General features: G+C 47.5%; 2 pseudogenes; both read right to left on the minus strand.

The window, feature by feature from the left end:
* Positions 1–1343: 1343 nt before the first annotated feature.
* Positions 1344–2282, minus strand: LOC100082174 (annotated as a pseudogene).
* Positions 2283–7290: 5008 nt separating this feature from the next.
* Positions 7291–8238, minus strand: LOC100082201 (annotated as a pseudogene).
* Positions 8239–10034: the final 1796 nt, after the last annotated feature.

Genomic DNA, 10034 nt, shown 5'->3' on the forward strand with positions numbered 1-10034 from the left:
AGAGTTCTGATAGCATATGTTGAGGGCATACTAAGTATTAAGCAATCCATCAATCAATCAAATGGAATCTATTGACTGCTTAGTGAGTCCTAGGGACTATACTACTACGTTGCAGTAGTTACCAGTTGAATAAAGGAGATAGAGATGATTTCCAAAGAGTAAAAACAAGGATTAACTAGAGAGTAGAACAAATAGGACAGGTTGGAATGTCTGCCCAAATCAGATGAAATCAGTGCAATACAATATAACCAAGACAAAGCATATGTGCTGAGGATACATGAGAGAAGGGGAGTGAAAGGGTGGGAGTGAGCTGGGATGTGGGAGGATGGGAGTGGGAGAGAAGATAGAGGGGGTGGGAGAGAGAGAGGGGAATGAGAGATTGGGAGTAAAAGGTAGTAGACTTTGACTTCTCCTCCCCGTAATGACCAATGAGATTGGTCCTCATTCATTCATTCAATCATATTTATTGAGTGTTTACTGTGTGCAGAGCAAGGTACTAAGTGCTTGGTAAAGTATAATCCAGCAATAAAGAGTGACAATCACTGCTCACAACAAATTTACAGTCTAGACAGGGGGAGACATGCATCAACACAAGTAAACAGAGAAGCAGCGTGGCTCAGTGGAAAGAGCATGGGCTTTGGAGTCAGGACTCATGAGTTCGAATCCCAGATCTGCCACTTGTCGGCTGTGTGACTGTGGGCAAGTCACTTAACTTCTCTGTGCCTCAGTTCCCTCATCTGTAAAATGGGGATTAAGACTGTGAGCCCCACGTGGGACAACCTGATTCCCCTATGTCTACCCCAGCGCTTAGAACAGTGCTCAGCACATAGTAAGTGCTTAACAAATACCAACATTATTATCATTATTATTATTATTATTATTAAACAGATATCAATATAAATAAATAAAATTACAGATATATACCTAAATGCCACAGGGTGGGGAAAGTGGGGAAGAACAAAGGGAGGGGGTCAGGGCTAAAGTGCCTCTTGCTTAGCTCAGATACAGATGGGGATTTGCAAAAAACACACTGAACCTGGAGAGTCTATTGGTTTCCGCACAGACCCGCTGAACAAACCTTGGAATGTCTCACGTGGGGTGAAAAGGCTTGAGTCCTCCCTGAGTGGATGAGGACAAAGGAATGAGGTAGCAGGGAGACCTGGCCAGGGGAGGGATTTCCAGGAGGGTGGGTGCGGAGGCACATAGAGGGATGGAGAACCTTCGGGTCTTGTTTGTTAGACAGCAGGTGAAGCATAAGGCTAATGTACAGGTACTGAGCTTCTCTGGTCGACCCTCTGCATCTCCTGCAAATTTTCCTGTGGGATTTTGATGCTGAAAAATCCTCACCCCTTGGTGGAAAATTCAACTCTATGTGCCAGGTCCCTGATAGCCTGCTTAACCTGCTGGTTCCGTAGGGTGTAGATAAAGGGGTTCAGCATGGGGACCACGGAAGTGTAGAGCACGGCCACCCCCTTGCTTAGGTCCACCCTGTCCTTGGTGGACGGTTTGATGTACATAAAGATGCAGCTGCCGTATGTGATGGAGACCACAACCATGTGGGAGGAGCAGGTGGAAAAGGCTTTTCTTTTCTGCTGAGCAGAGGGCAGTCTCAGGATGGTGCGGGTGATAGCTGTGTAGGACACGGCCACTAACACCAAGGTGACCAGTAGTGTCCCCAAGGCCAAGATGAAAGCCATCAGCTCCAGGAACACGGTGTCTGAACAGGAGAGCAGGAGCAGAGGGGAGACATCACAGAAGAAATGGTCAATGGCTACGGAGCCACAGAAGTCCAGTTGTAGGCCAAGGATGACAGAAGGAAAGCTGACCAGAAATCCGGTCAGACAGGAGGAGAGGACCAGCAGAGTGCAGACTTTCTGGCTCATAATGGTTGTGTAGTGCAGAGGCTGTCAGATGGCGACATAGCGGTCATAGGACATGGCAGCCAGAAGGAAGAACTCGGTCACTCCCAAGAGGATGAGGAAAAATAGTTGAGTTGCACAGCAATTATAGGAAATCGCCCTGTCTCCTGTGACAATGGTAGCCAGGAATCTGGGAATGCAGGCGGAGGTGAAGCAGATCTCCAGGAAGGAGAAGCAGCGCAGGAAGAAGTACATGGGGGTGTGGAGGCGGTAGTCCAGCAGGGTGAGGGTGACGATGGTCAGGTTGCCAGTTATGCTCAGAATGTAGGTGACTGACATGTAAAGGAGAATCACCGCCAGCCAGTCTGGGTTGTTGGTGAACCCTAGGAGGATGAACTCAGTCACTTGAGTGTGATTCCTCATGTCTGACCTGTGACTCCTGTTGGATAACACCAGAGGACTGTCAATCCAGCTCACTGGAGGGGGACAGAGGGCTGTGACTCCTCTCCCACTAGATGAGCTGGGCAGGAACAGTTCCAGCTGTGGGAGGCGTTGGGCATGGTAGGATCACAACCCACTCCTTGAGATGACTTCATGGGTTGTTGGCAGACACCTCCCTGCGGAACAACAGAAGCATGGTTGTGAAGCGTGGTTGTCCCAGCAGTGATCCTTAGGCTTCATCTCCAAAAACCTGCATGATGGTTGAAGAAGAGATTACCCATTTGGGCGGGTCCAGCTCTAATAGCTCAGGAAAATACCTCATAACTATTCCCTGCCAACAAGGGGTTTCCATTCTTATGGGGTGGCAAAGATAAACATATTTACCAATATGGTCAAAATGAGAATTCGAATAGCTTAAATACCTGATTGTTGAGAATGGGTGCAGATTGCCTCCTGGAGCATGGGCCCATGAATGCCCTGTGTACATGTGATGGGGGGGAAATTGATCTTTAACCAAGCCCCTGAATGTCAAAGTCTCACCTAAATTCACGCCCCAAACCTATCATCTGTCAACACCTGGATAACTGAGATTGTCAGGAACTTTGAGGGAGGAAGATTGTTTGGGATCATGAGTGTAAGACCCAGTGAATGTTAAGGAGCTCATGGCCCAGTCATTCCCTGGAGATGCTGCCAGAAAAGAGAGAAGACCCTCAGGAGACAAGTCCGGGATATCTTCCCTGGGTGAATAATAAACAAGGTAATCATGTCTCACTCTAGGTTCCCAATCTAAGTAGGATAGAGACCAATAATTGAATCCCCATTTTGCAGATGAGGGAACTGAAGCATGAGGTAAGTAAGTGACTGGTTAAAGGTCACCTAGCAGGTAAGTGGATGAAAACCCAGGTCCTCTGACATCAGGATGTGCCTTTTCCACTAGACAACACTACTTCTGAAGATTAGAGGATCTGGATACATGGTGCAGGTGAGGTGCTCAGTTACTAACCACCCATCAGGAAGCCTCTCTGTATCAAAGGGACCCTGATTGCAACAGTAAGGATGACATAGAGCAGATTGGGGATTGAGCTCTGTGCATGTGTGTGTATGTGTGTGGTGTGTGTGCATTTGTCTCTTCCAGAGGTCTCTGTGGATGAAGTCCTCTTTTTCTTTAATGATAATTATGGTATTTGTTAAGCGCTTACTTTGTGCCAAGCACTGTACTGAATGCTGGGGTAGATACAAAGTAATCAGGTTGTCCCAGGTGGGGATCACAGTCTCAATCCCCATTTTTACAGATGAGGTAACAGGCCCAGAGACATTAAGTGGCTTGCCCAAGGTCACACAGCAGACAAGTCATGGAGCCGGAATTAGAACCCACAACCTCTGACTCCCATGCCCATGTTCTTGCCACTAGGCTAAGCTGCTTCTCTACTCCCTCTCCCTTCTGCACTACTTATACACTTGGATGTTTACCTTTTAAGTACTTGCTATTCACTCCACCTTCAATACTACCGCACTTACATTTATATCCATAATTGGCTTAAGGATTTATATTTATGTCTCTCATTCCCTCTATACTGGAAGGTTACTGTGCTCAGAGAACAGGTCTATCAACTCTGCTCAACTCTCCCAAGTGCTTCATGAAGTACTCTGTGCACAATAAGCTCTCAATAAGCACTACTGACTGAGTGATTTATTGACTGATAATTACCAGTTCTGAACGGGGGCTCCATGACAGGATCACAGGCTATGAGAGCCTGGGGCAGGAGGGAAGGTGGCTGCAGTCATCCATGGATTGAAGGTCTGAAATCCACAATGGAAAGGGAATGGACCAAAATGATTCTGACAGGTCCTCGCTTCCCTAGCACTCTGCCCTGATTCTGGATGTCATCCCAAATGCCCATATTGCATTTGGCAGGGAAGCAACACTGAGATGATATCATACCTGTGCGCAATTTCCCACCTGTTCCTCTATTTTGGGCCTTCACGCACCTCTCCAAACGATGCTTGTTTTTGCTCTACCATCACCACTGGACATGCGACCCCATCAAATCTACACGAAGCCAAAGTGCGTGGGAAAGAAGGCATCAGGATTTTTCTCTGCTCATAGCAGGGGAGTAAGTGTGGAACCTTTGAGCAGGAGATGGGCTACTCTACCTAATGCAGGAGCAAGAGTGAGGGTTTTATTCTCTTTGGTTTCTGATGGGCACAAGGGGACCAATTGTGAGAACAATGAAAGTCCCCCCAGGGGTTAGTCGGGAAACACTAATGAATGGTAGATGCTTTGGTGGCTCTGGATGTGAACGTTTAATACCCAGAATGGGGTCCCATTCTGGGGGTCTGGTGGGGGACGGGGGATGTGGGGGGTCAAGCTGCAGCCATTCCAAGCCATTCATTCCCAGTCCATGTGACCCAGTCTATCAGTCAGTGAATCGTTTTGTTGAGTGCTTACAGTGTACAGAGCACTGTATTAAGCACTTCAGACAGACCAATATAACAATATAACAGACATATCCCTGCCCACACAAGTTTACAAGTCTAAAGAGGGAGACCAACTTCAATAAAAATAAATAAAATTATAGATATGCATATAAGTTCTAGGGCCTGGGAGGGGTGATAAATAAAGGGAATAAATCAAGGCACCACAGAAAGGATAGGGAAAAGAGTAAAGGAGTGCAGACCAAGAGAAGAGTAAACAAATTGGAGCGATGGGGTTCTTCTTCTACAAATGGTGGCTGGGCCCAGTGGTTGTTGACATAGAGAACTATTTGGGAATGGAACCTACTCTCAATTAATCAATCAATTAATCATATTTTCTGAACATCCACTCGGGGCCCAGCACTGTACTGAGAGCTTGGAAGACGACAATGGAAACTACAGCTGAGAAGCAGCATAGCCTCTTGGAAAAGATCACGGGCCTTGGAGTCGGAGAACCTTGGTTCTGTTACATGCCTGCTGTGTGACCATGGGCAAGCCAGTTAACTTCTTTGTGCCTCAATTCTCCTGTACTCCCTCCTGCTTAGACTGAGACCCAAGCGGGACAGGGATTGTGTTCAAACTAACTAATTTGTTTTTACTACTACAGCGTTTTGTTTGACGCATTGTAAGCGCTTAACAAATACCATAAAAAAATGTGGATTGAAGCCTACACCCTACTACTTAGATTGTGTTCTCCAGGTGGGACAGGGACTATGCCCATTCTGATTATCTTGTATCTGACCCAAAGGTTAGTACAGTGCTTGGGACATAGTAGGCAAGTACTGTAAAAAATAGACACGATCCCTGCCCTCAAAGTTCTTTAGCATCCATCAGGGGATTTCCTGCTTTTATCCCCAGCATCCTGCCTCTCCTCTTGTATCAGTGGAACTCATCACTAGCACTGTCTTCCCTTAGAAGGTAGAAGAAAGTTATTTTCCTCTCCAGGAACCCTATCACCACATTTGCCTGTCTTCCTGCCCCTTCCTCCCAGTCTTTTCATTCCATCAGGTCCTCCTCACCCATGAGTTCACCCGAGTGTGTCTACATTAACCATGAGGAGAGCGAGGAGGAAGAAGATGACTAATAGACTGTTTATCCTAGATCTACTGGGCTCTCTGAAGCACTCGGTATGCTGTTCTACACACAGTAATTGTTCAGTAAGTACATTTAGATGGATACAGAACGAGATTTGCAAAAAACACCATGAACCTGGGGATTTCTACTGGCTTAGGCCCGGACCCACTTAACAAACCTCGGAATGTCTCTCTCATACAGAATGAAAAGGCTTGACTCTCCACTGAGTGGATGAGGACAAAAGGCTGAGATAGTAGGAGGACCTGGCTAGGGGAGGGATTTCCAGGTATTGACAGACTGGCAGGTGGTGCTTCCTTCTTCCCTTCAATTTGTCACCTTCCTCAGGCTCTAGCTTCGTGGCAGAGAGGTCAGTTCCAAGGTGCTTCCACAATGGAGTCCCATGCACGGGGCCTCTTGTGCCATGGGACATCGCCATGCTGCCATGGTCTTTTTTTCCCCACTCCAAACCGTGGCCTGGGTTGAGCCATGCCATATGGGGAGGGAGATCTGAGCCACGTTGTCACCCCTGTAGTCTGGGTTGTGGGTGTGGGGTGCCAAGTGCAAAGAAATCCATCTCTCAATCCAGAAGTGTTTATTGAGCGCTTACTGAGTGTTAAGCAATCCATCATTCAATCAAATGGCATCTAATGACCGTCTACTGAGTCTTAGGCACAATACTAAGCACTTGAAGGAGCACAGCTGATGAAAGTCACATGGTTCCTGCCATCCAATAGTTTCTATTCGAATGGAGGAGATAGAAAGAGATGAGTTCCAAAGAGTGGGAGCCAGAGTAAAAAAGAGATCATGGAGGGAGAAGAACAAATAGGACAGATGGGAATGTCTGCCCAAATCAGATTAAATCCGTGAAATTACTGTAATAAATGTACTGAATAACAGACACATACAAATAAACTGAGGATTGATATGAGAGGGAGATTGGGAGGTTGGGGGTGAGTGGGGGATTTGGAGGTTAGGACTAAGACAGGGGAGTGAGAGGGTAGGATTGAGAGAGGGGAGTGAGAGGATGGGAGTAAAAAGTGGTGAAGCTTTGGCTTTCTCTCCCCATAATGACCAATGACATCACTCCTCCAGCTGCAGGGCCTCATTTAGATGGATATGGAATGAGATTTGCAAAAAACACCGTGAACCTGGGGGTTTCTATTGGCTTAGGCACATACCCACTTAACAAACCTCGGAATGTCGCTCTCATGCAGAATGGAAAGGCTTGACTCTCCCCTGAGTGGATGAGGGCAAAGCGTTGAGGTAATAGGAGGACCTGGTCAGGGGAGGGATTTCCAGAAGGGTGAGTGCGTGGGCACACAGAAGGATGGATAACCAGTGCAGATGAAGTATTAGGCTAATGTCCAGGCACCGAGTCTCTGTGGTCGAGTCTTTGCATCTCCTGCACATCTTCCTTCTGGAATTCGTCACTGAGGAGCCCTCACCTCCTGGAGGAAAATCCAAAGCTGTGCACCAGGTCTCTAATGACCTGCTTGACCTGCTGGTTCCGTAGGGTGTAGATGAAAGGGTTCAACATAGGGGCCAAAGAAGTGTTCAGCACGGCCACCCCCTTGGTCAGGTCCACCCTGTCTTTGATGGATGGTTTGATGTATGTAAAGATGCAGCTGCCGTGATGTACTGTGATGGACACCACGATCACGTGGGACGAGCAGATGGAAAAGGCTTTTCTCTTCTGCTGAGTAGAGGGTAGTCTCAGAATGGTGCGATTGATGGCTGTGTAGGACATGGCCACTAAAACCAAGGTGACCAGTAGTATCCCCCGAGGCCAAGGTGAAAGCCATCAGCTCCAGGAACACGGTGTCTGAGCAGGAGAGTAGGAGCAGAGGCTTCTCACATCACAGAAGAAGTGGTCAATGGCTACAGAGCCAAAGAAGTCCAGTTGAAGACCAAGGATGACACTTGGAAAGATGACCAAGAGCCCGATTAAACAGGAGGAAAGGACCAGCAGGTTGCAGACTTTCTGGCTCATGATGGTCGTGTAGTGCAGAGGCTGACAGATGGCGACATAACGGTCATAAGACATGACAACCAGGAGGAAGAATTCAGTCGCCCCCAGGAAGATGAAGAAGAACAGCTGAGTGAAACAGTTGGAAAAGGAAATGATTCTGTCTCCGGTGGCGATAGTGGCCAGGGATCTGGGAATGCAGGCGAAGGTGAAACAGATCTCCAGGAAAGAGAAGCAGCGCAGGAAGAAGTACATGGGGGTGTGGAGGCGGGAGGCCAGCAGGGTGAAGATGACAATGGTCAGGTTGCCAGTGAAACTCAGTACGTAGGAGACAGACATGTAGAGGAGAATCACCGACTGTAAATCTGGGTCATCCGTGAGTCCCAGGAGGATGAATTCAGTAACTTGTGTGTGGTTCCTCATGGCTGACTTGCTATTCCTTTTGGATAATACCAGAGGATCATCAGTTTGACCTACTGAAGGGTGATGCGGGTATTGTCTCCTTTCCTTCCATACTAGCTGAGCAGGGACAGCTCTGGATGTGCCCAAGGTCCTCCAATTCGGACAGAATGCACGAGACTATGGGCATGGCAGTCCTTGGGATGACTTCATAGGTTGATGGCTGACACCTCCCCGCTGGACAATGAACCATGGTCCCAGCCATGATCCTTAGGCTTCATCATGGAGAACCTTCGTGATGGTTGGAATAAAGGTTACATTTACTGAGAGCCCTGGGTGAATAATAAATGTATTTTGTTCAAGCCCCTAATATGTGCCAAGCACCTGACTAAGCGCTCGGGTGGATAAAAGATAATAAGGCCTCACTTGGCGCTCACAATTTAAATAGGAGGTTAACCAAGAATTGAATCCCCATGAGTAGATAAGGGAACTGACGCATAGACAATGTAAGCGACTGGCCCAAGATCACACAGCAGTAGGTGTTGGAGCAGGGATTAGAACTCGTGTCCTCTGACTCTCAGGTCACACTTTTTCCATTAGGTGAAACTATCTCTGAAGATTGGGAGATTTGGATAAAGGGTGGAGGTGGGATTTCAGAAATTTAGCAGCCATCTGGGAGCCTCCTTGGATCAAAGGGGATAGAGCATGAGCATGACAGGTCAGAAAGACCTGGATTCTAATCCTGGCTCAGCCATTTGTCTGTTGTATGACCTTGGGCAAGTCACTTATCTTCTCAGGGCTTCAGTTACCTCATCTGTACAATGGGGATTAAGATCATGAGCTCTATATGGGCCCGGGACTGTGTCCAACCCAATTACCTTGTATCTACTGCTTAATACAGTACCTGGTACATAGTAAGCGCTTAACAAGTATCATGATTATCATTATTATTATTAAAAAGGGATCCGGCTTGGGGCAGTAAAGATGACAAAAGGCAGACTGGGGATAGAGTTCTGGGTGTGTGTGTCTGTGTTTTGTTTCTCCCAGAAATCTTTCTGGATGAACCCCTTTTTCCCTCTATTCTTTCTCCCTTCTGCATCGCTTATATACTTGGATATTTACCTTTTAAACACTTGCTATTCACCCCATGTTCTGTCGTACAACAAATACAGCCATACTTACAATTTATTTATGGATTTATATTTATGCCTCTCACTGCTTTTATATGGTGCGATTCTTGTGGTTAGGTCTCATGTCTACCAACTCTGTTGTTCTCTTCCAAGTGTTTTGTAAAGTGCTCTGTGCACAGTACGGCCTCAATAAATACCTTTCATTGATTGCTTGATTCCCTTTTAATTACCGGTTATGAACGGTGTCTCCAGAACAAAACCTCCGCTCCAAACAAAAACTCCTCACTCTAGGCTTCAAGGCTCTCCATCACCTTGCCCCTTCCTACCTCTCCTCCCTTCTCTCTTTCTACCACCCACCCCGCACGCTCCGCTCCTCTGCCGCCCACCTCCTCACCGTCCCTCGGTCTCGCCTATCCCGCCGTCGACCCCTGGGTCACGTCCTCCCGCGGTCCTGGAACGCCCTCCCTCCTCACCTCCGCCAAACTGATTCTCTTTCCCTCTTCAAAACCCTACTTAAAACTCACCTCCTCCAAGAGGCGTTCCCAGACTGAGCTCCTCTTCTCCCTCTACTCCCTCTGCCATCCCCCCTTTACCTCTCCGCAGCTAAACCCTCTTTTTCCCCTTTTCCCTCTGCTCCTCCACCTCTCCCTTCCCATCCCCACAGCACTGTACTCGTCCGCTCAACTGTAT

This window comes from Ornithorhynchus anatinus, chromosome 10 (genome assembly GCF_004115215.2).
Source record: "Ornithorhynchus anatinus isolate Pmale09 chromosome 10, mOrnAna1.pri.v4, whole genome shotgun sequence".
NCBI classification, from domain to species: domain Eukaryota; kingdom Metazoa; phylum Chordata; class Mammalia; order Monotremata; family Ornithorhynchidae; genus Ornithorhynchus; species Ornithorhynchus anatinus.